The sequence below is a fragment of the Pinus tabuliformis genome, chromosome J, assembly GCF_031772625.1.
Source record: "Pinus tabuliformis cultivar Carrire ecotype Pingquan chromosome J, CPIR1, whole genome shotgun sequence".
In the NCBI taxonomy this organism is placed as follows: domain Eukaryota; kingdom Viridiplantae; phylum Streptophyta; class Pinopsida; order Pinales; family Pinaceae; genus Pinus; species Pinus tabuliformis.
In genome coordinates, this window is record NC_142295.1 from 1,036,348,444 (window position 1) to 1,036,375,452 (window position 27,009).

At 38.0% G+C, this 27,009-nt stretch overlaps 1 pseudogene; it reads right to left on the bottom strand.

Moving 5' to 3' along the window:
* Nucleotides 1-3,796: 3,796 nt before the first annotated feature.
* On the bottom strand, nt 3,797-27,009 carry LOC149230403 (putative alpha-amylase 2 pseudogene; annotated as a pseudogene).

Genomic DNA, 27,009 nt, shown 5'->3' on the forward strand with positions numbered 1-27,009 from the left:
CATTCTTGACAACATCCACGGCCAAACACAGGTATTATTTTATATTTTTTAATGACTTTTCTCGTAAATAATGGATATTTTTCATGCAGAAGAAGGATCAAACTTTTGTGAATTTAAAGCATTGGCCGAGAAAGAGTCAGGCAATAAGGTTAAAGCTCTAAGGAGTGATAACGGTGGTGAGTATGTATCAAATGAGTTTAATAACTTCTGTGCAACAGAGGGATTAAATTGGAGTTGACATCACTCCATAACCCATAGCAGAATGGGGTGGTCGAGAGGAAGAACAAAAGCATTGTAGGGGAAACACGAGCTATGTTGCATGATCAGGGCCTACCACTACACTTGTGGGATGAGGCATGAAACACAACTGTTTATTTGCAAAACCATAGCCTGCATCAGATTCTTGGGATGAAGACACTAGAGGATGCTTATTCCGGTAAGAGGCCAGATGTTGGTCACTTTAGGATTTTTGGTTCATTGGTATATTTCCATGTGACCAAAGATGCACGGAAGAAGCTTGAGCCGTCAGAAAAGTTGGGGATATTTGTGGGGTACATTGATACACCTCACAATTATCGGGTGTACTTGTTGACCAGTAAGAGGACAGTGGTTCACAGGGATCTCAAATTCGATGAGGAGAAGGCCATGTGAGTTTCCCTTGAGAGGGAGTTTGAGCTACATTAAGTTGAGGATCTTTTAGCTACTAAGGTTGAGGAGCCCCAAATTGACATGGAGCAACCACACGCAAAGGATCCAGGAGTGGAGATATCCACTTAAGCAGAGTCTTCCAGAGATGGTAGAAAGTGCATCAGAGAGGTTGAAAAACTATTGCAAGGTGCACGAGAGAATGTGGAAGCACTCACATCTCAGCATAAGTAGAGGAGGTCACCTGAGAGGTACACTAGATACATGGCTCTTATGAGGGGATGTGTTGAGACAAAGCCATCTTTCTTTGAGGAAGCAGTGCAATAGCCAGTTTGGATTGATGCCATGGTGGAGAAGTATGACTCCATAGTTCGTAACAATGTTTGGGATGTGGTCCCAAGACCAGAGGACAAGTCAGTGGTGAGCTCCTGATGGATTTACAAGGTAAAGCAAGTTGCAGACGGTAGTGTGGAGAAGCATAAGGCCAGGTTTATGGCCCGTGATTTTTCACAGGTAGAGGGGATTAACTATGATAAGACCTTTACTCATGTTGCAAGGTACTCATCGATCATATCTATATTGGCACTATCATCGCAGATGGATTGGAAGATATTTCAGATGGATGTAAAGGCATCCTTCCTTAATGGTACGATGGAGGAAGAGGTGTACATAGAGCAGCCTGAAGGTTTTGAGACCTTCGATCGTGAGTCGCATGTGTATCGCCTCAAGAGGGCGTTGTATGGGCTTAAGCAAGCACCCCGTGCTTGGTACACTAGGATCGATAGCTACTTTATCGGGTTGGGGTTCACCAAGAGTGAATCGGATGTGAAACTGTACCACATAGTGGTGGAAGGTAAATTGTTGATCATAGTTTTGTATGTTGACGATTTGATTCTGAAAGGTGATGATCAGCTGATCAAGTCTTGCAAGGAGGACCTTGCAAGAGAGTTTGAGATAAAGTACATGGGGCTCATGCATTACTTTATGGGCATGGAAGTATGGTAGGGTGATGGGGAATTGTTTGTGTCTCAAGGCAAGTATGCCAATGAGATACTCAGGAGATTTTGCATGGAGAGCAAAAAACCCATGGAGACTCCTCTAGCGGGTAATTGGAGGAAGGAAGATGCTATTTCAGGGGAAGTAGTGGAAGCTTTTATTTACAGGCATATTGTGGGTTCACTCATGTACTTGGTGAACACATGACCGGATATGTGCTATGTGGTTAACCAACTTAGTCAAGGGATGGTTAGGCTTACCAAGCTGTATGGGAAGGTGACAAATCATGTGTTGAGATACCTCAAGGGCACTACTCAGTATGTATTGTAGTACAGACGGATAGAGGGAGTGAAGTTTCAAGGCTTCACCGATGCATATTGGGTAGGGAGTCCATTCGACTTGAAGAGAACATCAGGAGGGGTCTTTAGTATTAGGTTAGTGGCAGTTTCTTGGTACAGTAGGAAACAAAGATCAATTGCACTCAGTTCAACAAAGGCAAAGTACATAGCTGCAAGTCAAGTAGCATGTGAGGAAATATGGATGAGGAAGATTCTGGTTGGTTCGTTTGGTCAGTAGATGTATCCAACTGTGATTTACTGCGATAATCAAATTTGTATCAAACTCTCTGAAAATCAATTTTTCCATGATCGCTTCAAGCATATTTATATTCGATATCATCATCTTAGAGATTGTGTATTGAGGCGGATTATGTTGTTGGAGTACATTCCCACAAAGGAGCAAGATACTGACAAAGGCATTGTCAAGATGTAAATTTGAGTTTTACATAGACATGATCCGGGTAGTTGATAATCCATTTCTTGTTGAGAGGGAGAGTTGAGAAATGGCAACAAGAAATTCTAGTTTAATTTGTCCTTGAATTAAATTGTGAATGAAAATCAAATTATATTATCATAGCAACTTGTAAATAGTTAATTAATTTTAATTGACTTAAATAGCTTAGGAATTTCGAGTTGAAAGTCTTTTTGTAGTCATGTATATGTTCTCCCTAAATTTTAGGGGTCCAAGATGAGTTTATTTGAGTTGTAATTAGATAACTCAGTTTGACTGAGTTATAGACAATTAAACTAGTTCTAACTGTTTGTGGAACTAGTAGAGGTCTAGTAGTGAGTTGGTGCATTAGTGCATCCTCAGGTGCTACTCCATCTAATTGAAGATTCCCTAATGAGAAACTCATGCATGTCGATTCAGAGAAAGACCCAGTTGAGACTAGAGTGCAGGGACAATGTACTATCAGTTGTAGAATGATCTGAGTTGTACAGATCATGCATGCAATCAGGAAGAGGACCTAGTTTGGATTGCATAGTTTTGAGGAAGGATTTCCCACATTAAATATGGGTTGATTCTCACAGGAATTGCGCAAGGAAATAGGGGCTCAACAGGCAGCATAAATTGGCTAAGTGTTGGTTAGTGCGGGCTTGTGAGGCAGAGAGTTGATCATACTTGTGTGGAATTGTTCTTGTGAGAACAAGCTTTGTATTATCACTCAGATTTATGATTAATGCAATAGATAGTCGGGGTTTTGAGCAGTGGCTTTCCCCAGAGAAACAATTGTGTTATGTGTCTTTGATTATCTTCCTCTTGTCGATTATTGTTTTCATCAATTCTTGGTTTCTATTGTTTAAAGAGTAGAGTAGATTCTTGTCTTGTGTTTTAGTACATTACATGAGTTGTGAATCTACAGGAAAATCTACATTTTATGTCCAACAGAATGATCCTGTAGGTACTTTTTGGCTTAGTCGCAAATCTGGCTAATAGAGAAATCGTAGTTTACATCTTGAGCACAATTCACATTTTCAAATCGCAGTGTTGATGGGGTTATACATGCAATTTGTGATCTCGGTCTAGTCGTAATATTTAATTCTAGAGTAGGTCGCATATCCATACAACAATATTGATAGGGGATACGAGTGTGATTTTTTACCTCAGTTTAGTCACAATTTGAGGCTAGAGTGCAAGGCGCACCTTGATATCATAGATTCTGTGGACTAGGGACGCAATTAGAAATCCAAGGGGAGAGAGAGAGAAAAAAAAAACATAATCATAGAATTAAACCATAGCTTCATTGGACATATAAATGTGAATTGTGATATGAGGGATAGGTTAGCTATATCAATTCGCAAATTGAGTGTCAATATTACTGGATTCTAAACACGTGATTTGTAAAATAAAATGTCGCAAAGATGTCACTCGTGCCATAAATCCAATTAGTTATTTTTTTATGGATATTCTATTTCTTATCCAGATGATAGCTAGGAGAAGTATAATTGCATGAAACCCAATATTCCCCAACAACAAACATGAGGGTTAATGCCTCAATATATTCTTCCACAAATTTCATTGCAAGATCCTTGGAAAAGTCAAATAGAAAATCTTGAAAACCAACACTTTTCCAAAGCCACTTTAACCAATCTTTGATCTCTTTGCGTACGAAATCTTGGGTTTGAGTAGCGTTTGGTACTCCGTGGAAATTATTTCCTGTGATCCAGTTTATAAGTCCACTAGTACAACGAGTAACAACACATTCATCCCAAGGCAGTGATAATCCATTATAGAAATTATATAAGCCTCCAAAACCCCTGAGAGTTTATGGCATGATGATTGATAACTATATCATCCATGCTCTCACATTCTTATTTCGCATTGTCACCAGTAATATTTTCAGCTTATATTTTGAACTGTATGCATAGTTCAGAGAATAAATGTTTCGGGGAAAGTAATCTTGGTGTGCAGTGGAACAAAAGTAGGTGGCATCCATACATATGTAAATCTTTCTTTGAAAATGTGCGAGATATTTTCTTCTAAATTTGGTTGCTACTTGTATTTATGTGACTCCTAGTTAAAACCCAAGAGGTTGCAAGCCCAAAGTGTGCGTTAGTTTTATCTCATGCACCAGAGACAGTGAAATCGTAGGTGAAATTCTTCAAAGAGCAATGCCAAATCACTGTGACTTACAATTGTGATTTTCAACTAAGGGTGTTGTGGCTTGAATGTTGTTGCATGTGGTAATTTTGACTCCTTCCAATAGTCTTGAGGTGGTGTTGTTCTCAGTGAGATAGCCTTGGTGAGAAGATATTAAATTGTTCAACTTGAAGCTTATGATACAAATCCCTTCCCCTGAATGTGAAGCAAAAGCTCCTCAACAAATATGGCTAACAGAACCAAGAAACCTAAGAATGAAATACTTTGAGCAATATGAATTCTCATAAGATATCATTCAACACACATTGGTAGTAATCATACTGCCTTGTCCACCAGGCATCTAAACTGCTATTGATTAGAGATAGAACCAAAGAGCGAATTAGATATGTCCTTCCTCATCCATCAACAATTTTCCATTATGTCGATCTTTCACCTAAAGTGGGTAGCACAATATGGAATATCTAACCATGAGCTCAACATTTTTTCTTTGAGCAAGCTTGAAAGAAGGTGATTTTTCTGTGTATTTGTTTGAAAATAACTCTCGCAAGATTGTGATGTTTGGATGCCTGCTTTTAATAGCATGCACTGATGTCACGTCTAGAATTGTTTCAATCAAAGCAGTATATGAAGAAGTAACAAGAAATTTATAATGATGCAACCAAAGCGGTAGCCCTACCTCCTGGAAAATATCATAGAGATGAGAAGTAAGTTGCACAACAAGGTGCTCCTACCTGTAACCATCACCACTTTCACAATAATATATGAAGTAAACAAGCTTTCCAATTTGACAATACGTAAAACCAATATTTATCGCGCCATAAATTGTACACTTTCAACATCAAAATTGTCAAAACATACATTCTTTAGGGCAACAATTTTTCCATTATCAAGATCATGAGCTTTATACAAATGGTTATAAGTCCCTTGTCCAATATAGCCAAGCTATAAGATTCTAGAAGGAACCTAAAACTCTATAACTTTGGAAAGCTAATTTTTACAACGACAACATTGTTGAGGCTCAGGTGCACAAGATGGAAACAAAACCTTGGTAAAACAAAAATGAATGATCCTACTACAACATTGTATTTAAATCCATTGATGTCCATCTTTTGCAGTGGATAAAATGGGTTTCTTTGCTGCCATTTTGTCTCCTTCCAACAATGCCTCATAAACAACGCTCTTTTTGCCAAGGAAATTTCGTAATGTTGTAATTGGATCACTAGTGAACCATGATGTATCTTCATATCTCACTCTCCTGGTAGTATCAACTTCCAATTAAGAATTTCTTCTAATGGAGTGAGCCCTATTTTCCAATCAAAACTTCATCCACAACTTGAACATACAGGACATGTATAAGAATAGTCCTCATAACTTCTTAAAACAAAGTAGCTTTCACCTATGAAATCATGATTAGAGAAATAATGTTGAAAGACCTTTTGTAAAATTTATTGGATGTAAATATTGTAAACCCTAAGGATGAGCATGAAGTGGCACCGACAAGCTTAGGCATCATGTGTTAAGACCTTGAAAAGCACAAGGGGACCTAAAATTTAGATATATAGGTTATAAAATTTGGGTGTTGTTGTAGTGGCTACAACCCCTTTCAAGGCTATGGGAATATACTCTATCTCTAAGCATGAGAGACTACGAGTCTCAAAGGAAACGACCCTCCAATATGAATCTAGTGGTCCCAATAATTTATGGTTTTTCATCATTTTAGTAGATTAATGAGTCTGCCACTGAAGGATCCCAAGTGCAAGTAACTTTCCGTGTGTGATTGGTGATAAGTGGTTCACAAGTGAGTTATGATCTATGACAAACATGTAATAGGTACCTATTTGACTATAATTCTCTTAGAGTATTATTTCTAATAAGATTATTGTTAAGTGCAAATGTAAGATCTACCAAAGGCAAGATATAGAGACCTTGGAAGATGAAACCAAAGGGAACACACACACACATACAAATATATATAGACACACATGACTCATTCTAAATAAAAAAAATTATTGTGTGGAGTTACTCATCCTCAACCTAACATATATTACATAGGACAAAAATTCCCACTTCCATGGTACATCACAAGGACCCAAAGTTTCCTTATCCTTCGTTTATCACATTATCCAAAACTTTCCAATTATATGACACACCACATGGGCCAAAAGTTTCCTTTCCCCAATGTCTCACATGGGTAAAAATATTTCCACTTTGGTAATGTATCACATGGGCCCAAACTTTCCACTTGGGTGATGTATCACCTCAACCAAAATGTTCCACCTCCATGACACATCACATGGCCAGACAAGGCACAGGTCCAAGACTCTAGTTAATTAAACATCTTGATACTAAATTAACAAAGTTTAAAACTCATAAATGTAATTATGCTATCAACTCAAACATTTCAAGAATTCTAGTAAATGTGAACACCATCAACCCTTTGTACCACAATTTTCTAAGTAGTACATAGGTCACACCTAAGACAATTTTCCATGCTATACCCATATTACCCCTAAAATAGTTTTACATATGGTATACATCCCATCCAAAGAAATGTTGCATATGATACAATTGTCATAGCCAAATTGCACCCAAAACAATTTTCCATGAGATAAAGATGAGGCAAGGTTTTATGCAATACCCTAACTCAATCAATGTAGGAAACTCCTAGATACTCTACATGGCAAGGCATAGATCCAAGACATTGGTTGATTGAACATCTTAATATTGAATTCACAAAGTTTAAGACTATTATATGCAATAATGTTATCACTTGAAACATTACAAGAATACTAGTACACGTGAATACCATTGACCTCTTTCACCACATATCCAATTCAAGCTCTTTCACATAAGATACAATGATCAAAATAAATTGTCGATACTACGGACTACATGATGCAAGAAAAGGTGTTCTCTTCCTTAATTTTCCACCTATAATATAACTTCAATTCAATCTCTTTGAATATGTTTTCACGCAATACAAAGTGATTAAGATAAATGCTAGATATAAATTTCCACTTTAGCTTGATTTGGATACAGAAAATGGAAAATAACTTCCTCTAAATGCATATGGAAGTGTGCGTGATTTATATACTCTTCATATTGTTTTGGTAATCATGTAGCGAAAATATTTTTTCATGTGGGTACAACAAAAATAATTTTCCATGTGATACTCATTTCTCACCCAAACAATTTTCCTTGTGATACTCATGTTACCCATGTTGTACCCAAAACAATTTTTCGTGTGATACCCATCTTGTGGCCAAAACAATTTTCCATGTGATATCGATGTTGTGTCCAAACCAATTTTCCATGTGATACGATGTTGTGTCCAAAGCATTTTTCCATGTGATACACATGTCACACCTAAATAAATTTGCAATGTGATACACATATTGCACATAAAAAATCCATACAATACCCATGTTGCACCCAAAACAATTTTTCATGTCATACCCATCTGGTTTACAGGGGAGCGGAGGAAAAAAAAAAATCGACCGTTATCTTCACAACCATTCTCACTAGCGCCCACCCCAAAATTATGTTGTTCTAAAAACTCTTACCTTTTGGGCCCTTAAAATCTATTCTCCCCAGTTCCTTTCCTTTGGAAAAAACCATATGATCCAAACATTCAGAGCCAATCGATACACCTCCTCTTGGATTAATAAATCCTTCCAAGCCACCTCTAACCCTAAGTCCAACCATAATCATTCGTTAACGATAGGACAGTTGGGGGTTCAAAACCAGTTGACCCATTTTATCAAATGATTTTGACGAATATAACATACCGCTAATTGTTGTCATTTGACCATCGGATGTTAATATGAACATTGTTTTAGTTCTATGCTGAAACCGTCAACCATAAACCGTGTGCCAAAGTTGGAAATCCGCCAACGTTGGAACCATAACCGTTGGTAGCATTTAATCGCCGGTGTTTGGAATTTGTACACGATATATTTATATAACTTAACTATCGGACTAAAAATCATCGCCAACTTTTTAGAACAGTCACCAATTTTAATTTTGGTTGGATTTGTTATCGTCGGTTCCCCGTCGTGACCGTTGACGTTTAGAGTTTGTTGCAACTGTATGTCACCAAATTTTAACACCCACGAACTTTTCAAATCACATATATAACAATATCATTATCGTTTAAATAATGGTTTCGATTATATTTGTTGCTTGCCACCAACAAGCGGTTATTAAAACGGTTAGGTCAGGCAAACAAATGCCATATATGGTTATGATCGTCATTTGGTTCCAACTGTCAGTTATATAAATCCAATGTTTAAACTAAATGCTCCAACATTGTCAATACCGCCAAACTATCTACCAATTGGGTTAAGACCTGTTTTGGGCATTCTTCGGGTGTCATGTGGCACCATCCCAATTGGCCACGTGGTAGCACCCTAGTGGTCCATTTCAACTGCCACTAACTTTAGTGGGGGCTTCCATATTTGGCAGTTTTGCCGAATGTAGCAGTGTTTCTACATTTATATGGAAGCCCGCTAAATTTAGCCATACTGCCAACTTTGGCGCTACTCCAAATTTAACTGCCCTCTCTTAAACCTATCTTTTAGCCCAGTTTTGACCAGAACTTTGACTGAGCGTAACTTCCACATACAGAGTCAAATTAAGGAGCTTTTTGCGCCATTAAAAATCTTATGATGAGCTCTTCGATTTGACGTCAATGTCGTTGCAATCCAAGGACGTTAATTTTTGAGCCATTAGGGATCCACCTAGATCAAGTGGATGTTAATTTTTGTAGCATCGGATGTTTTCAAGTCACAAAACTTGGTGGAGAGGCTAGAATAAATGAGATCTCCATAACCCATAAATCGTTTCTGGAAATTCCAGCTCGAGATGGCTTAATTAGATTATTAACCTATTTTTAATGTTTCCTAAGTCTAAACTTAGAAAACTAGTTAATTAATCATAATTAATTAATTCAACGTGAAAAATCTCTAGAAACTCACACTAATTGCTCTAGAAATGATCTGATCCACTGATTAAGATTTAATCTTGGTCGTTGGAATCGCAATAGGAAGATATAAGAAGGGATCAATCTGGTGATGGAGACGAGACACTAGAGTAGTAGTTCCTTGTGCAGATCGAGTTAGCAGCAGTAGAGTTCGATTCAGAGAGTGACACAATGTCAATGAGGGGCAGGAATAGTGATCCAGAGGAAGATTTCCATATATGGAGAGGTAACAACAAGAGGTTGAGTTATTCCCATTGTAGGAACATGCAAGTGCAGGAATGCGAGTGCAGGCAACACAAGTGTCGGGGTTGCTTAAGGAATATCTTTGTCAGTTTTTCTTGTTGTGGACTACCAGTTTACAGCATCCAGATTGTACTCAGAATTTCAATGTTGCTTAATAATAAAAACCCTCATCTCTTGCACTAGTTTTCCTAAGTTGGGTTTTTCCAGGGACATTTGTCCAAAAATAACTATGTAAAATTTATGTGTGTGTGTATGCTAGATTTTCTCAGTTTCCAGCACTATTTTCTTTTACAATTTATTTGTGAAAATCAAAGTGTGAATTATTTGGTATTTCTCGTAGTAGACAACAAATAATTGTTAAATAGGAAGACCGGGTGAAGCCTTTCAATCCTCCCGGGGTCTCAGACAGTGCTGCCCCCTCTCTCCCTATCTTTTCATTCTCATGGCGGAATCCTTTAGTCAAGCTTTGAACCACAACAGAAGAGTGGGTCTCATCACCGGTATAAAATTCGGGAATGGAGCCAAGAATATCAACCACTCACAGTTCGTTGACGATACCTTGCTCATTGGAGGAGCCTCCACCACCATAGCACGGAGGTTCAAGATTCTTCTTGATCAATTTATGGGGTACTCTGGAGGCTTGATCAACCAGCAAAAAAGCTATATATATGGATGGAATGCTCCAAATCAGGTCATTCACAACATTGCAAATATTTTTGGAGTCTCTTGCAATTTAGATTGGACTCATTTCTCTTACCTGGGCATGCCAGTGAGCCTAGGACCTTTGAAGGCAGGAACTTGGGACAGTATCATTGACAAGATGAAGAGGAAAGTTCAACAATGGGGTTCAATGTGGCTCAATCCAGCATGTCGTCTCATCCTTCTTAAATCAGGTATCTCTTCTCTACCCCTCTATCGCTTTTCTCTTTTCCAAGCCCCAGCTTCCTTTCTCCACAAAATGGAAGTTGTTCTCTGCCTTTTTCTCTGGCAAGGAGGAAAAAACGACAAGAAGAAATTCAACCTTGTCAGTTGGAAACAAGTCATTCAGGCATAGGACAGAGGAGGTCTCGGTATTAGGTCCCCCACTTTTACTAATCTTGCCTTCGGAGGGAAGATTGTTTGGAGGCTCATCACTGGATATGAGGGTGGGGGTGGGGGGAGATATTGTGCAATTTTGCACAATATCTCCCCCCACCCCCACCTGCATGGTGGAAACGGGTTCTAGAAACCAAATATTTGAATTCCCCCAGACAACAGCTTCTAGACTCTGATATCCCCAATAGGGACTCCTAAAAAATTTGGCGACTCTGCAAAAAATCTATCACTCTCATGACTCATAATATTTCCAAAGTTCCTAGGGGTGGAACTAGCATAAACATTGGGGCTGATAAAATTTTGGGACAACAGCCAATAAACAGACATGATGAAGCTATTCCTATTCTGACTTTTCTCAACAACATGGGGATCTTTTATCTTGATCAAACCTCTAGACGGGATCCTTTGTCTCATATCTGGATTGGATGGTCCTTTCCTGCTATCCCCAGTGATCTTAATTTTAGTCTATCCGCTCTTCTGTCTCTGCTCCACAGTAAAGCTCCCATCAAAAAAAATGAGAAGGACGGCTTTCGTTGGGACCCCTCAGGATCGGACTACTCTATTCAAGCAGGACACCAGCATATCAGCTACAACACCTTCCCCATGCCATTATGGAACCACTGGAGAATCGTTTGGAAATCAGAGGCGCTACCTAAAATCAAATTCTTTACATGGGCCCTTCTAAAAGGGAAAATCTTAACAGCAGAGAACCTGCAAAAGAGGGGTATTAACGGCCCTTCTCGCTGCCCTAACTGCTGTGGCGCTGAAGAAACTATGCACCATATTTTTGTCGACTGTTCCTATGCTGTTGACTGTTGGAAAAATTTATCCCTCATTGATAAGTTACCATGGACTGCCCAGCAATCTATAGGGGAAGTGATTCTTGCCTAGAAAAAGAGTTGTCCTTGGGGCAATAAGAGAAGCAACCTAGTGAAGAGAGTATGGAATACTCTCCCCTACACCATGCTATGGAGTATCTGGCTAGCAAGAAACTGGAAAATTTTTAAGGATAAAAATTTGGCATCAAGAATTGTAAGTAATAAGGCAAAGAATCTTGCTCTCGAAACCATTTCAGTCAAAACCCATAGTAACATTGATGTAACAAAGTACAGTGTTGAGGAAAGAAGTTTCATTAGTTACATCCTGGATAAAAACAACAGCATTCATAAAGGCAATATAGGGAAAGATCAGTGTAGTCAGGAAACCCATTCATGGAAAATCAGGTTAAGAGAGGAGGAGTTTGCCAACTGGTTACAAAATTGCAACAGCTACTACCTGTTCTTTGACGGAGCATCTAAGTCAAACCCAGGAATAGCTGGAGCAGGAGGCTTGATCCTAAATGCTAATGGGGAATGCGTTCTCTATTATGAATGGGGTCTTGGGAACTTATCCAATAATAGGGCAGAAGCGTTAGCTCTTTATTAGGGGTTAACGAAGCTCAGCAGGCTAGGGATAAGAACAACAAAGATTTTTGGAGATTCCTCGGTTGTTATTAGCCTTATGATTCAACAAAAAAGAGTCTCCCAACATCCTCCTTCAGAAGTTCATTTAGAGATGCCAGCTCTTGAACCAAACATTGGGCAACCTGCAGTATCATCACATCCTCTGCAATCTTAATAAGCATGCTGACAAGCACGCCAACAAGGCTTGCAAAAGGATTATGGGCAGTTTATGTTGCAACGTTGAGGAGAACCATCAACCTTTGCCATGATCCGATTATGTTTACCTTACATCAAATCAGTTTTCCCTAACAGAAAGAAGTGGTCTCAGGCTTCCCATACATCCATCAAAACCATTAATTGTAACAGGATTTGGCGCATATCAGATCCTCTCAAAGTGCTGCTCCTTTTAAGTAATATCGTTACCTCCTCTCTTCACACTCTCGCCTCTTTGAACTTTATGAGTAGTTTCCAAGTCACCCTTTGCCTTTCCCTGGATTCCCCTTCTTTCCCCGAGTTCGACCCTCGTCCATCCCGCCTTTCTCCATGTTATTACTCAGCGTCCTTCCTTTCAATAGATCCTCTGTTTGCTATCTCGCAGAACTCTGGTGGCCGAGAGGACTTGTTTGTTTCCTTATCTGTTAGAACTCATAGGCAGTTCTCCACTGCTATCGATCTTTTCCAGCACAGGATCCTTCCTCTTCTTCAACAGCTCAATCATCGGTCTATAAGAGGCAGCCAGGCGGAAGAGCCCACTGCGGTTCTGAATTACATGAAGAACATCTCCAACAACGAAATCCCAAATCCTTCAAGCGCCAATCATATGGAAGGTGAAGAAATGTCGGAGGTATACATAGCATGGCATAACAACCACATTAGTATGGATCAGAAATGATTTGCCAATGTCAATTTTTGTTGTTCCAATTTGTAAGAATCTATTCCTGTCGAGAATTTCTCAAAACCAGAATAAGCAGGATTAAGGAGATCTTTATGCTATGTAACTCCTCCGATCCTGACTTACTTCGGCATCTATTGTATTTCAGGAGTCCTGACTCCCTTCTTTTTTTCAGAGATTAATATAGCAACCGACTTTGTAAAAAAAAAAAAAACAAATAATTGTTAAATAAATTAACAATTAGAAAAATAATTTCTAGTCATTGTGATAGATGAAATTTTCATAGGGTATCAAAGAGTGAGTGATTAGTTGGGAAGCTCAGAAGCGGAGGAGAGAATTTCACTATTCAGAGGGAGAAGCAGGCTGAAATTATCATAAGTTGCATAGTACCCAGATCAGAAGTTTTAATTGTTGGGGAAAGAGTTCAATTTTTCAGTGTAGGTTAGCATAAAACTTTGATTTGCCCAGGATAGTGATTCCAATAGTCAGAGTGAGCAACAACAACTCAAATTTTCACTGAGAAAATTCCTTGGTTGGACGCATAGGGTTTTGCAACAGTAGAATCGATGTTGGGTGGAAGAGAAAAGAACACGCAGAGAGAGGAATTTCCAAATTTCTCAGAGGGTTTCCAAATTCAGTTTTCTGAAGGAGATACTAGATTCTAGTTGCAACAGGCAGTGTGGGTTTGCCAAAGCAGGAAGTTCAAGTTGTTGGGATTGTAGTTTGTGTGCCAGTTTTCGAAGAAGGACATTCAGAAATGTTAAGCTAGTAGTCTCAGAGAGCAGTTGAAGGCAGAGCTAGGCAGATAGTAGTAGTTATGTGCATTCTATGAGGGAGTGCAAGTTTCAGAGCTGGAATTTGAGCAAGAAAGGGAGGAGATTCTTATTTAGTTCTCCAGTTATTTGAGTTTCGCTTTTTTTTTTGCAACTTTCTAGATATGGTCGTACGAGGTTGCCATAAGAGACCATGTGAGTTAGCTAGAATGTAGATTTGGGTAGCAGATTGACTTCCAGTTACCAGAGACAAGTACATGAGGAAGTACAAGTTGTCTAGTGTGAGTTGCATAATGAAGAAGGGTCCCAGCTAGGGACTAGGCTCAAAAGGAGATAGTGAGACACCAGATCCAGGAGGAGGGGGAGTATGAAACTCCATTGTGTCGAATGGGCAAGGTCCAATGCAATTGCAACAAGTGGATCAGTCACATCGATTCCAGATTGTTGCAGCAGGACCATCACCTTTTCTACAGGAGCCCACAGTACCATAACATCATATTCGATGTCGGTAGACGAAGCTAGTCATTCAAATGACAACTCCATAGCTAGTTGCAGTCAGTGCTCGAGAGACAATTGCAGAACTAGTTATAGTGACACATGCAATGCGAATTTCTTAGTTGTAGTATGCAGGTGCAGCTCCAGCCATAATATTCCCAATGTAAAGCTTCGCAATACAGTTTCTAGTGTAGGAGGACAGTACAAGTTGCCAGGAGGGAGCAAAGAGATTTCCAATTGGGAGATCGAGACTCAGAGGGAGGAACCCTATGGAAGCTAGTGCTTCAGGATCTAGGGAGATCATACTCATTATTGCAATATGATTATATCAGATTTCCCTATGTTTGCAGACATACCAGCAGGAGTGAGGTGGGGTAATTTGGTGATGTAGCCCAAGAGAGCTGCAAAAGTTTGGGCAGGATCCTTGAGGTGTCCTCCTCATGGATCATTATCTTGATATGGGGGACCACATTATTCAGTAATGGGATGGATTAGTGTCAATAATTGTAGTCATATTCCGAGTGACAGTTGCAGATACTAGTACCAGTTAGATGCTGAGGAGCGCAGTGATGAATTGACAACAGAGCAGGAGGCTCAGTAATAGAGTCAGCAGCAGCACAGATTATTTTGTAGGAAATGTAGTGGCTAGTAGCAGTTAAGAATTAGGAGAAAGATGTAGTAGACACATATTATTTAGTATTTCATATTCTTCTAAGTTGCAATAGTTGCAGTTGCAGCAATGACAGTTGAGAGGGAGTTGCAATGCAGAGCTGGCAGTAGTATGGTAATGTTAGTAGCAGCACAGATGCAACATTAGAGTTGCGTAGTGGTTGGTGGTCAGTATGGCCAAACATCAACAACATGACAGGAGATGGTACAAAGACAAGGTGTTGTGGTAGGATGTGCAACACTAGAACAAAGTCCTCACTAAGAGGGAGTGTTAGTTTTTGTAGCATCGAATGTGTTCTAGTCACGAAACTTAGTGGAGAGGCTAGAATACATGAGATCCCCATAACACAAAAATCGTTTTCTAGGAATTCCACCTAGAGATGAATTACTTAGATTATTAACCTATTTTTTAATGTTTCCTAAGTCTAATCTTATGAAAATTGGTTAATCAATCATAATTAATTAAATTAAGGTGATAATTCTCTAGAAGCTCACACGGATTGATCCAGAAATGATCTAAGCCATTGATTAAGATTTAATATTGGCCGTTGGAGTCCTAACATAAATATATAGGAAGGGATCGATGTGGTGATGGATACGAGACACTAGAGCAGCAATTCCTTGTGTAGATCGAGCTAGCAGCAGTAGAGTTTGAGCTAGAGAGGAACGCAGTGTCAGTGAGGGGTAGGCACAATGATCCAGAGGAAGATTTCCAGATCTTAAGAGGCAGCAACAAGAGGTTGAGTTATTCCCAATGAAAGAACGTGCAAGTGCAGGCAGCACGAGTGTTGGGGTTGCTTAGGGAATATCTTTGTCATCTTTTCTTGCCGTGGATTTCCATTTTTCAGGATTCATTAGGGGAATTTTGAGGTCTAAAATGGACCTCCTAATAAAAATGTACAACCAAAATAAACTTTTAAGAACCAATAGGTTTCAAGAGATGATTCACCATTTTTGGAGTAAACAAGTAAAAAGATTAAAAAATAATAAAATAATAAAGCTACTTTTTCAACTCGTATTTTCAACTTATCTCCCTAAAGCTTTACTCAAATTTCAAGCAGGAGTGCTTGTTGGATGCAAAATTTAATTCCTCATCTAAGGAGTGCCCATATTGCATACTTTCGATGGAACCCGTTACACAAAAAATTAGAAATACATGAAAAAACGTGATTGCAATCACGTTTTTCATGTATTTCTCATTTTTCATGTAGTAGGGTCCATCGAAAATATGCAACATGGGTACTCCTTGGATAAGGAATCAAATTTTTCATCCAACAAGTGTTTTTGCTCGAAATTTGAGTAAACCCATAGGGCGATAAGTTGAAAAATTAGTTTTTCCTTTTTTCCCTCTAAAATTTGATGTTGTAATCTAACCTTATTTTATTATTTCCACTATTATTTTATAATTTCCTTAGGATGCCCATTTTAGACCTCAAAACTCCCATAATGCATATTGTACTCAGAATTTCACTACTTCATAATAATAAAAACCCTCAGTTGTTGCATCGGTTTTCCCAAGTTGGGTTTTTCTAGAGACATTTATCCAAAAATAATTGTGTAAAATTTATGTGTGTGTGTGCTAGATTTTCTCAGTTTCCAACGTTATTTTCTTCCATAGTTTATTTGTGAAAATCGCAGTGTGATTTATTTGGTATTTGTCGTAACAGACAACAGATAAATTGTTAAATAAATTAACAATTAGAAAAATAATTTTCTAATCGTTGTGATAGATGGAATTTTCACATGGTCTAAGAGCTTGAGTGATCAGCCGGGAAGCTCAAAAGCAGAGGAGAGAAAAGAAAAAAATCAGAGGGAGCAGCAAGTTGAAATTATCAAAAGTTTTGCAATACCCAGATTGGCAGTTCGAATTGTTGGTGCAGGAGTTTGATTTTTCAGTCCAGGTTGGCAGAGAAAATCAATTTGGTAATGACAGTGATTCCAATAGTCAGAGGGAGCATCAACAACTCAGATTTTCGTTAAGCAGATTCCTTAGTTGGACACAGAGGGTTTTGCAGCAGTAGAATCAGCGTCAGGTGGAAGATAAAAGCACACATAGAGAGAGGAGTTTCCATATTTCTCAAAGGGTTTCCAGATTTGCTTTTCTGGAGGAGATCCTAGATTTCCAGTTGCAACAAGCAGTGCTAGTTTGCCAAAGTAGTTAGTTCAAGTTGTTGGGATTGCAGTTAGTGTGCCATTTTCCGGAGAAGGACATTCAGAAACGCTAAGCAAGTAGTCTCAGAGAGAAGTTAAAGGTAGAGCTAGGTAGACAGTAGTATTTTTGTGCATTCTAGGAAGGAGTGTGAGTTTTAGAGCTGGTAGTTGAGTAGGTAAGGGAGGAGATTCCTATTTAGTTCTCTAGTTATTTGAGTTTCAAAGTTTTTTTTTGCATCTTTCTAGAGATGGTCATACGAGGTTGTTGAAGAGGCCATGCGGGCTAGCTAGAATGCAAATCTGGGCAGCAAATTTACTTCCAGTTACCAGAGATAGGTGTTGGAGGAAGTACGAGTTGTCTAGTGCAAGTTGCAGAATGAAGAAGGGTCCCAGTCATGGACTAGGCTCAAAAGGAGATAGCGAGGCACCAGATCTAGGAGGAGGAGGAGTATGAAACTCCAACGTGTCAAATGTGTATGGTCCAATGCAATTGCAACAAGGAGATCAATTAGATCAATTATGGATTATTGCAATGGGACCATTACCTTTGCTACAGGGGCCCACAATCCCACAGTAGCAGATTAAGTGTCAACAGATGCATATAGTCATTCAAATGACAGTTGCATAGTTAGTTGTAGTTAGTAGCTGGGAGACAGTTGGAAAACTAGTTGCAGTGACACAGGCAATGTGAATTTCCCAATTGCAATATGTAGGTGCAGTTCCAGCCAAAATATTCCCATCATAGAGCTTTTCAATCCAGTTTCCGATGTAGGAGGACAATACGCATTGCTAAGAGGGAGAAAAGGGATTTCCCATTGGGATATCAAAACTCAGAGGGAGTCTAGCTTCAGAGGGAGAAACCCTATGGAATCTAGTGCTACAGGATATGGGAGATCAGATTCATTATTGCAGTATGAGTAGATCGAATTTCGTTATGTTCGTAGACATACCTCCAGGAGTGAGGTGGGGTGATTTGGTGATGTAGCCCCAGAGAGATGAAGAAATTTGGGCGGGATCCTTGAGGTTTCCTCCTCATGGATCATTACCTTGCTATGGGGGCCCATAGTATTCAGTAGCAGGATGGACTAGTGTCAATAATTGCAATCGTATTCCTGAGTGACAGTTGCAGATACTAGTAGAAGTCAGATGATGAGGAGTGTAGTGCTGAATTGACAAGAGAGAAGGAGGCTCAGTATTAGAGTCAGTAGCAATGTCGATTCTTAAGTAAGAAATGCAGCGGCTAGTAGAAATCAGGACTCATGAGACAGATGCAACAAACACAAATGATTCAGTATTTCAGATGATTCTCAGTTGCAATAGTTGCAGTTGCAGCAACAACAAATGAGAGGGAGTTGCAATGCAGAGTTGGTAGCAGATGGAAGTGTCAGCAAAAGCATGGATGCAACATCATAGTTGCGCAGTGGTTGGTGGGCAGTATGGCCAGACATCAGCAACATGACATGAGATGGTACAGAGACAGGGTGTTTTGGCAGGATGTGAAGCATTGGAACACAATTCTCGCTAATAGGGAGTGTTATTTTTTGTAGCATTGAAAGTGTTCTAGTCACAATAATTGGTGGAGAGGCTAGAATACATGAGATATCCATAACCCATAAATTGTTTTTGGAAATTCCACCTAGAGATGGATTAATTAGATTATTAACCTATTTTTAATGTTTCCTAAGTCTAAACTTAGAAAAACTAGTTAATTAATCACAATTAATTAAGTCAAGGTGAGAATTCTTTAGAAACTCACATGGATCGATATAGAATGATATGATCCATTGGTTCATATTTAATCTTGGCCATTGGAGTCCCAACAGGAAGTTATAAGAAGGAATCAATGTGGTGATGGAAACGAGACACTGGAGCAGCAGTTCCTTGTGTAGATTGAGCTAGCAGCAGTAGAGTTTGAGCCACAAAGGGACGCAGTGTTAGTGAGGGGTAGGACGGTGATCCAGAGGAATATTTCCAGATCCATAGAGGTAACAACAAGAGGCTGAGTTATTCCCAGTGAAGAAACGCGAGTGCAGGCATGCACGGGTGCAGGCAGCACGAGTACCGGGGTTGCTTAGGGAATATCTTTCCTAGATTTTCTTGTTGTGGATTTCTAGTTTTTGGCATCCAGATTGTACTCATAATTTCACTGCTACATAATAATAAAAACCCTTAGTTGCTGCACTGGTTTTCCCAAGTTGGGGTTTTTTTGGTGACATTTGTCCAAAAATAACTGTGTAAAATTTATGTGTGTGCGCACTAGATTTTCTCAGTTTCCAATGCTATTTATTTCCGCAGTTTATTTGTGAAAATCAGTGTGAATTATTTGGTATTTCTCATAGAAGACAACAGATAAATTTTTAAATAAATTAACAATTAGAAAAATAATTTCCAATTGCTATGATAGATGAAATTTTTCAGAGTGGACCCCAGATAGAACCAATTTTGACGAAAATGGACTTTAGACACAACCAATTTTGAGGAAAAGTGGACCTCAGTAGACTATTAATTTTTTTAATAGTTATATGTTCATCTAATATCCGATGAACTCATCCATTCGACATTTGACATAAATATTTGTCGGATATTTGACGAGCATTTCGAAAAACATACTCGTCGAAGGTATGGAACCTTTGTTTGATAGCCTCATTCTATGTCAAATATTTGATGCAAAGTTTTGTCAAATATTTGATGCACTTCCATCTGAGAATCTAACGTTCTTTATCAGAATTTTGATGGAACTGTTTGTCAGATATCTTATGCACTTTCCACAAACATTCATTGGATATTTGATGATTATGTGTCAAAAATAATGATTGATTTCATTAAGGATACCCCATGAAGGGGTGTGGTATTTCTGACGAAAACATGTTTGTTTGATTATTCGATGAAATTACATTGACAAAGTTGGGAGCCATGTTTCATCAGAGTACTAACAAAGGATATCCGACAAATGGGTGTTAGATATCGATGACAACATGTTTTTTCAGATTATTCAATGAAATTACACTAACAAAACTAGGAGCCATGTTTCATTGGAGTGCCTACGTAATTTCATCGAAAATTTGATGAACAACCGCCAGATTTTATTTCATCGGGAAGTAGTGCATGGACTTTGCGTAACCCCTCCAGACTTTCATGATAAAACAAATCCCTTATCTTAGCTATGTATACCATCCCTTCCTTGCTTGATGAATAAGTCAGACCCTCTATCTTTATGTGAACCTTGTATTTCTCCCTTTCCTCTTTGTCCTAGTGGACTTCCATACTCGTGTAAGTTCTTCTCCTCAAGTCAAACTATTATGGATCCTAATGTTGTTCAAAAGGAGGAATCAATAGCCTTCCTGCCTAAAGCTAAGAATAAGGGAAACAAAGAATCACTTCTAGGATTTCACCATGTGCAAAGAGGCATAAGGAAGCTCATCACGACATCGAAGGTTTGCAAGGAGCATGTAGAGAACAAGGCTTCAATGAAAGTGTGAAAACTAATGCAGTGCCATGAGAATATGGAATAAAGGCAATGCTAGGTAAATAGGAAGCAAATGCAATGCAAGTAGCGATGGTGCTAAGTGCAAACTGAATGCATGATGTAATGCAGTGAGCCAAGCTACATGTAATGCAATGAACCAAGCTACATGTAATATAGGAAAAACAATGTGGTGCACTACAATGCAATGCAAGAAAAATTAGCTAATTGTAATGAAAAGGGTCATGCAATGCTTATGCAAACAATTCCTACATGTGATACATTCAAGAGTAGTGCAGGAATATGAGTAACAAATAAGTGTGTAATGTTAGAAAATGAATCAAACTACCCGCACTGAAGAAAATACAACAAAAGCATGTCTAAAACCTAACTAGTCTAAACCTAAAACCCAAACAAGCAAACCCTAACTAGTCTAAACCTAAAATCTTAATTTAACCATAAAGGAGATTAGGTCATGTGAAGTCAAACTTCCAATTCATCCACCACATTTGTTCCCGCCCTGTAAAAAAAAAGAGTTCAACGATTAAATCCAGTATGAAGTATTGTGCAAAAACAAAAATGCTTACCTCTAAATCATGCACAATAGCAAGAAGGTCACACTTGGCTGTAGGGAAGCATGCCAGAAAATATTTTTCTAACTAGGCCACAACTCTATCCTGAAAAATAGAATGATAAACTTGAAAACCCTCATAATTTCTCCACGGTATGGATTCATCTTTTCTTAAACCTAAATCAAGCACACGAGTGACGAGAAGTCACATGCTTGCAAAGGAATTCGCTAGATAAGACTCTTTTAGCCAGTAAGAAGTTCTCTAATGGTACTCAAAATGACCAACTTGAAAACCCTAAAATCTTACAAAGATGGGCATCCATTTGGTATAACTAGGATACAAGAAGAATCTAGCGCGAAAGCCCTAATCTGATCTTGTACATGGATTTTGTCAAGGACATGAGTGTTGAAGAAGGTGTAGCTATGGCCAATCCTCATAATTATAATTGTACTTGAGAATAACAAAATTATTATTGTTTCAAGCATTTTCTCCATGATTTTGATTTGGTCAAAATGTACTTTTGGAAAGAAGAAAATTATTATTTTCTGTATATTTTCAAGTGGCTCCACAAGTGCTAAGTTGGATCATATGATGGCTAGAAACTCACTAAGTTGAAACACACGATGGCTAGTTATCCTGGCTTGAAACTCTCTCATTCGGGTCACATGATGGCTAGTTGGCTTGCCTTCAAACTATCTCATTCATATCACGTGATGGCTAGTTGGCTTGCCTTGAAACTCTCTCATTAGGATCACATGATGGCTATTTGGCTTGCCTTGAAACTCTCTCATTCGAATCACATGATGGCTAGTTGGCTTTCCTAGAAACTCTCTCATTTTGATCACCTGATGGATATATAGAGAGGTTAATTCACTCTCCTTTGTATGCAATTAGAACACACATATCTTACTCATATGCTCTCCTATGTGAAGTGGTCTAAGATCTGTAGATCTGCTCATTACATTTATGATATGAAATTAGTGATTAGAGATCTTCTCATTATACTTATTATTTCAAGTCAAAGTTTCGAGATCTACTTATTATACTTGTGTTCTGATGTCAGAGGTTTGAGATTTTCTCATTATACTTATGATATCAAGTCTGGTATTCAAGATTTTCTTATTATCATTGTGATATGAAGTCTGGTATTCAGATCTGCTTATTATCATTGTAATATGTAGTCTGGTATTCGAGATATGCTTATTATAATTGTGATCTGAAGTATGGTATTCTAGATCTACTTATTATCATTGTGATTTGAAGTTTGGTATTTGAGGTCCGCTTATTATCATTGTGATCTAAAGTCTAGTGTCTAAGATCTGCTTATTATTATAGTGATCTTAAATAGGTCTAAGATCTAAGCCTAGATCCAAGTTCTAATCTGATTGTGATACTATTAGAGGCCTGAGCTTCGAGAGGTCTATCATCCAAGCCTTGTATTTTGTGATATGATCAAAGGATCAACCTATTGGTGATGAACTCATTGGACACTTTATTGGACAACTTGTTGACATTGAGTTGCATACATTTACATTGGAGACTTAGCACTTGTGGACACCATCTTGTGGTCAATATTGTCTATGTCTTGATGTACTATTGAAGGATATCTCTAAGGAATAACTTGGTTCGGTTTTACACTTTATGGGGTTTCCCTGGTCTCTAACCTAAACATTGGTGTCTCTCGTTATGTATGCATTGTGATCTCTTCTTCTTTTCTTTACTATTATTGATTGAATTTCTGAAGTGTCATTATTTGACGAAGAAGAAGAATTTGTAAAGAAGATATAATAAATTCACAAATAATTATCAGTAGTTCATAAATAATGTTAGTACACTTTATACGTGATTTCTCAACATGGTATCAAAGCTATAGTGAATTCTTGGAAGGCCCAGTTGGAGATCTAATCTCAGGAGACCTAATATGATTAATGTAAGATCTCAAATAATAAAATATGCAGGATTGAGACCATTGAGATGAAATCGTCTATTCTAAGAGGTTTAAATATCTCAGGATCATGAGATCAAATAACCCTCTACCATCCCTCATTATTGCAATGATAAAAAATATCGCAGTCTTATATCTCAATGGAGAACTAATGTCTCACGTGATTTTTGAAGTTCAAACATTGTCCAAAGTTTATGTTTAAGGAGCGAATTCACTGAAGAAATGTACACACACACACACATATGCAATTTTGAGGTAGACAAATCTTGACTTGCGGACAAGACAACATCTACCTAGACTCAATGACTAAACATAGTAACAAATAAACAAACTAGTAAATATTTCCCTAGGTCCATTTCTATTGAATCATAAGAAGGATTAATGGAGTATGAAATCCATACCTTTCAAATGAAATACTTGATGAAGATCCTTGCTATGGTTTTATGCATCTTCCATATGCTCAGAATCCATACCTACAAACACAATAACAAACAAAGGATCAATGGCATATGATATATACATGATTCAATAAAACGCATACTAGTGTTCAAGGAGACTAGTACTTGATATCATTACCAATGGAAAAATGAAAGTAAACCAGCAAAACATCAACTCCATTGAACAATATAGTGAGAAAGAAACACTCTTTTGTATTATAAATGAATGAAAATGAGGAATACAACCTTAGCCTTGATCTTTCAAACTTCCTTCCAATTGTCTCCAATCCTCCCTTAAGTGACAAGCTTGCAGCCTCAATTTGACATCATAAGTTTACATAAAAAAATTCCACCCTTTTCCCTTGGTCTATGTTGAATTTATAGGCCAAGAGGGAGAGGTTTGAGATCCTCTTCTCAAGGGATGAGATCCATGAAGATAGGTATTAGGGTTCCTCAAAGAGAGGGAGTTTGATCCATGAACCAAGGGATGAGAACCAAGTAAGTGGGGGCTCAAGGCCTTCTATTTGGGAAATATCCCCCCAACAAAGCTTCTAGAAATAACTTTTTGTTTTAACCTACGTTAAGAGACCGTCACACCGATCAGTGGAGAACAAAGCACAGGATTGCACAAGCTATAATGATCATAACTATGTTTGCGTAGGTAATGGCTAGCAAAAGTGCGAAAGTGCTTGAAATTAGGTTTTAAAGCAATGTAATCTAGGATTCTTATTGTTTTCAGAATGGTTTTAATTCCAACATTATAGGGGATTGCTTGCAAGATTTCATCAGATAGTGAGAGATCTGTATTTTTTGTCATTTGCCTAATGGTGACAAAATGACGTGTAACAGATTGCCCCCTAAAGTGCAAAGTTAGAAAAGGTGTTTGAGGACCGAAGCACTTTATCGTGCAAAATTTTGTATTAGAGACCAATTGGTCAGAGACCTGAAACAAACAATCAAGGATTACAATACACTATCTTCATATAATCATCATTGAGGTAGGCATTCCCATACTCAGAGTACAAGTATCTCAAATAATAAGTATGGAAATGTACAAAGATCCATGTCAATAATAGACTTAGTATGGACGCAACCATCAAATATGGATCTATATTTACAATCATGAATATTTAAAAACTCCATGTAACCTGGATGGATGAAACTAGATCCAGGGTCTTGGTCTTCATCTCTATTGATCCATAGTATGAATCTAACCATGCGAGTGAATGTCTTGAAGTCGAACATGGTAGAAACCACCTGATTACCAATCAATGATGTGAACCGTTAATAGGTGTGAGAGAAACAACCAATAATGAAAATGGTTCTCAAGGTACTCCAGTACAATCTACAAGGTGTGAATAAATGTATTGAAGTTGAACACTCATAGAATCATTCCATTGAAGGTCAATGATGAGAACCTGTCATCGAAAGCGAAAAACCTATCATTGAGGCATGCATGCTTCAAGGTACCAAAGGAGGTTTCTAAATCAACTTCCTAGATAATGAGTTGAATTCGATAGGAAGTGATCCATCGTAGGAGGGCTTGCAACACGAAACTCATGTTAAGTTTTGAAGAACAAATTTGGAGTGATTCAGGACTGACTCAGGGATGGCCGATGTGATTGAATGTTATGATTTCCAATGTAATTTTGACTGAGGTTGGACTTATCTTGAACATATTGGCGATGCGACATTTCAACTTGGCAAAATTTGACTCAAAGAACCATCATGAAGACTTTCAATGAGGTATGATCAACTGAGAGGCAAATGGATTTCCCAACCCAAACACAAAAGTGACAGAGTGTCATGTTCAAGAGTGACATACTACCTTTTCACAATACAAAAATAAATGTTTCTTTCCCATTTCCCCCACCATTACTGGAAAGTACCTCTTTATTTTTATGCAAGCTTGAGGAGGATAACATATTCTTGTCCTGTAAGCTCATTCTTTGGATGATTCTTTCGGAGTATTTTTAACAAACCCTAGGAAAGAGTGGTTCGGTATCATCATGATTGACGAGTCCTATATTGTTTAATTTTACGAGTCCAATATAGGGGCAACTCAGTTCATTTTCATATTTTAAGATTTTGAAAAGAGGCAAAAGGAAACTCATGCAGTTCTTTCAATGTAAATTTTTAATGACCCTAGAGAAAGTGAAGCTCGACACTTTTCATGTTTAAGGAGTCAGGAGAAAAACTTACTTAAAATCCAAAATGCCCTTTTTCGTAAATTTAGTCTCTCAAACCTGGAAAAGGGTAAAATAATGCAAGAGATAACTCTTTTAGCCATGATCGACTAAAGTATACATTTTTCGTAACTAGTCTACTTGGTCCGTAAAAGGGATAAACTTATACCAAGTAGACATTCTTTTATTTACTTTTACGAGTTTGAAATGAACAAGTATAGTCGACAATATTTTCATGTTGCGAGAGTCAGAAAAGAGTTGAAAGATAACTCCAAGGTGTCACTTTTTCGTAAATTTTAAAGTCCAAAAAAATGATAAAAGTATACTCTGTTGATTTTCAATTTAACTAACGAGCTGGGAAAAGATGGAAAGAACTCGACATTTTCATGTGTGTTTTACGAGCATGAAAAACAACAAAGTAGCTTAGAATTTTCATGAGTTTAATGAGTCTTGAAAATAATAATCAAAATGGACTCGAAATAGGTTTCATTTTTATACAAGCTTAAAACAAAGGGAAAATTGTGCTTGAGATAAGTTTGTTTCATTTTTATACAAGCTTGAAATAGAGGGAAATATATGCTTGAGATAAGTTTGTTTCATTTTACACAAGTTTGAAACAGAAGGAAATATATGCTTGAGATAAGTTCGTAATGCCCGCCCAATCATAACCTAAATGGGAACATGACCTCTGAGCTTCGTTTGATCTGTCTAAGTAGACTACTAGTTACCGATAGGTGGATGAAATGAAGGTTCATTTATGAGATCATATGAAACCTTATTTCATTTTTAAAGAGCTTGACATGAGAAAAGGAACTCTGCTCATAGGTTGGTTTCATTTTTATACTAGCTTGAAACGAAAATAATCATGTTCAGACCTTGTTTCATTTTTTAACGAGATTAACACAAGAAAATAAATTGTGCTCATGGAACCTTGTCATGGATTCCATGCCAAGGTACACACCTCAACCATGGGTTCCAAGAGGTCTTCATTAGATGGAAGCACAATTCTCAGGAAGTAATACATGTCAAGGGACTTAATAGGGGTAAGAAGATCAAGCTCTAATGTCACCATTGAAGGGTTCAT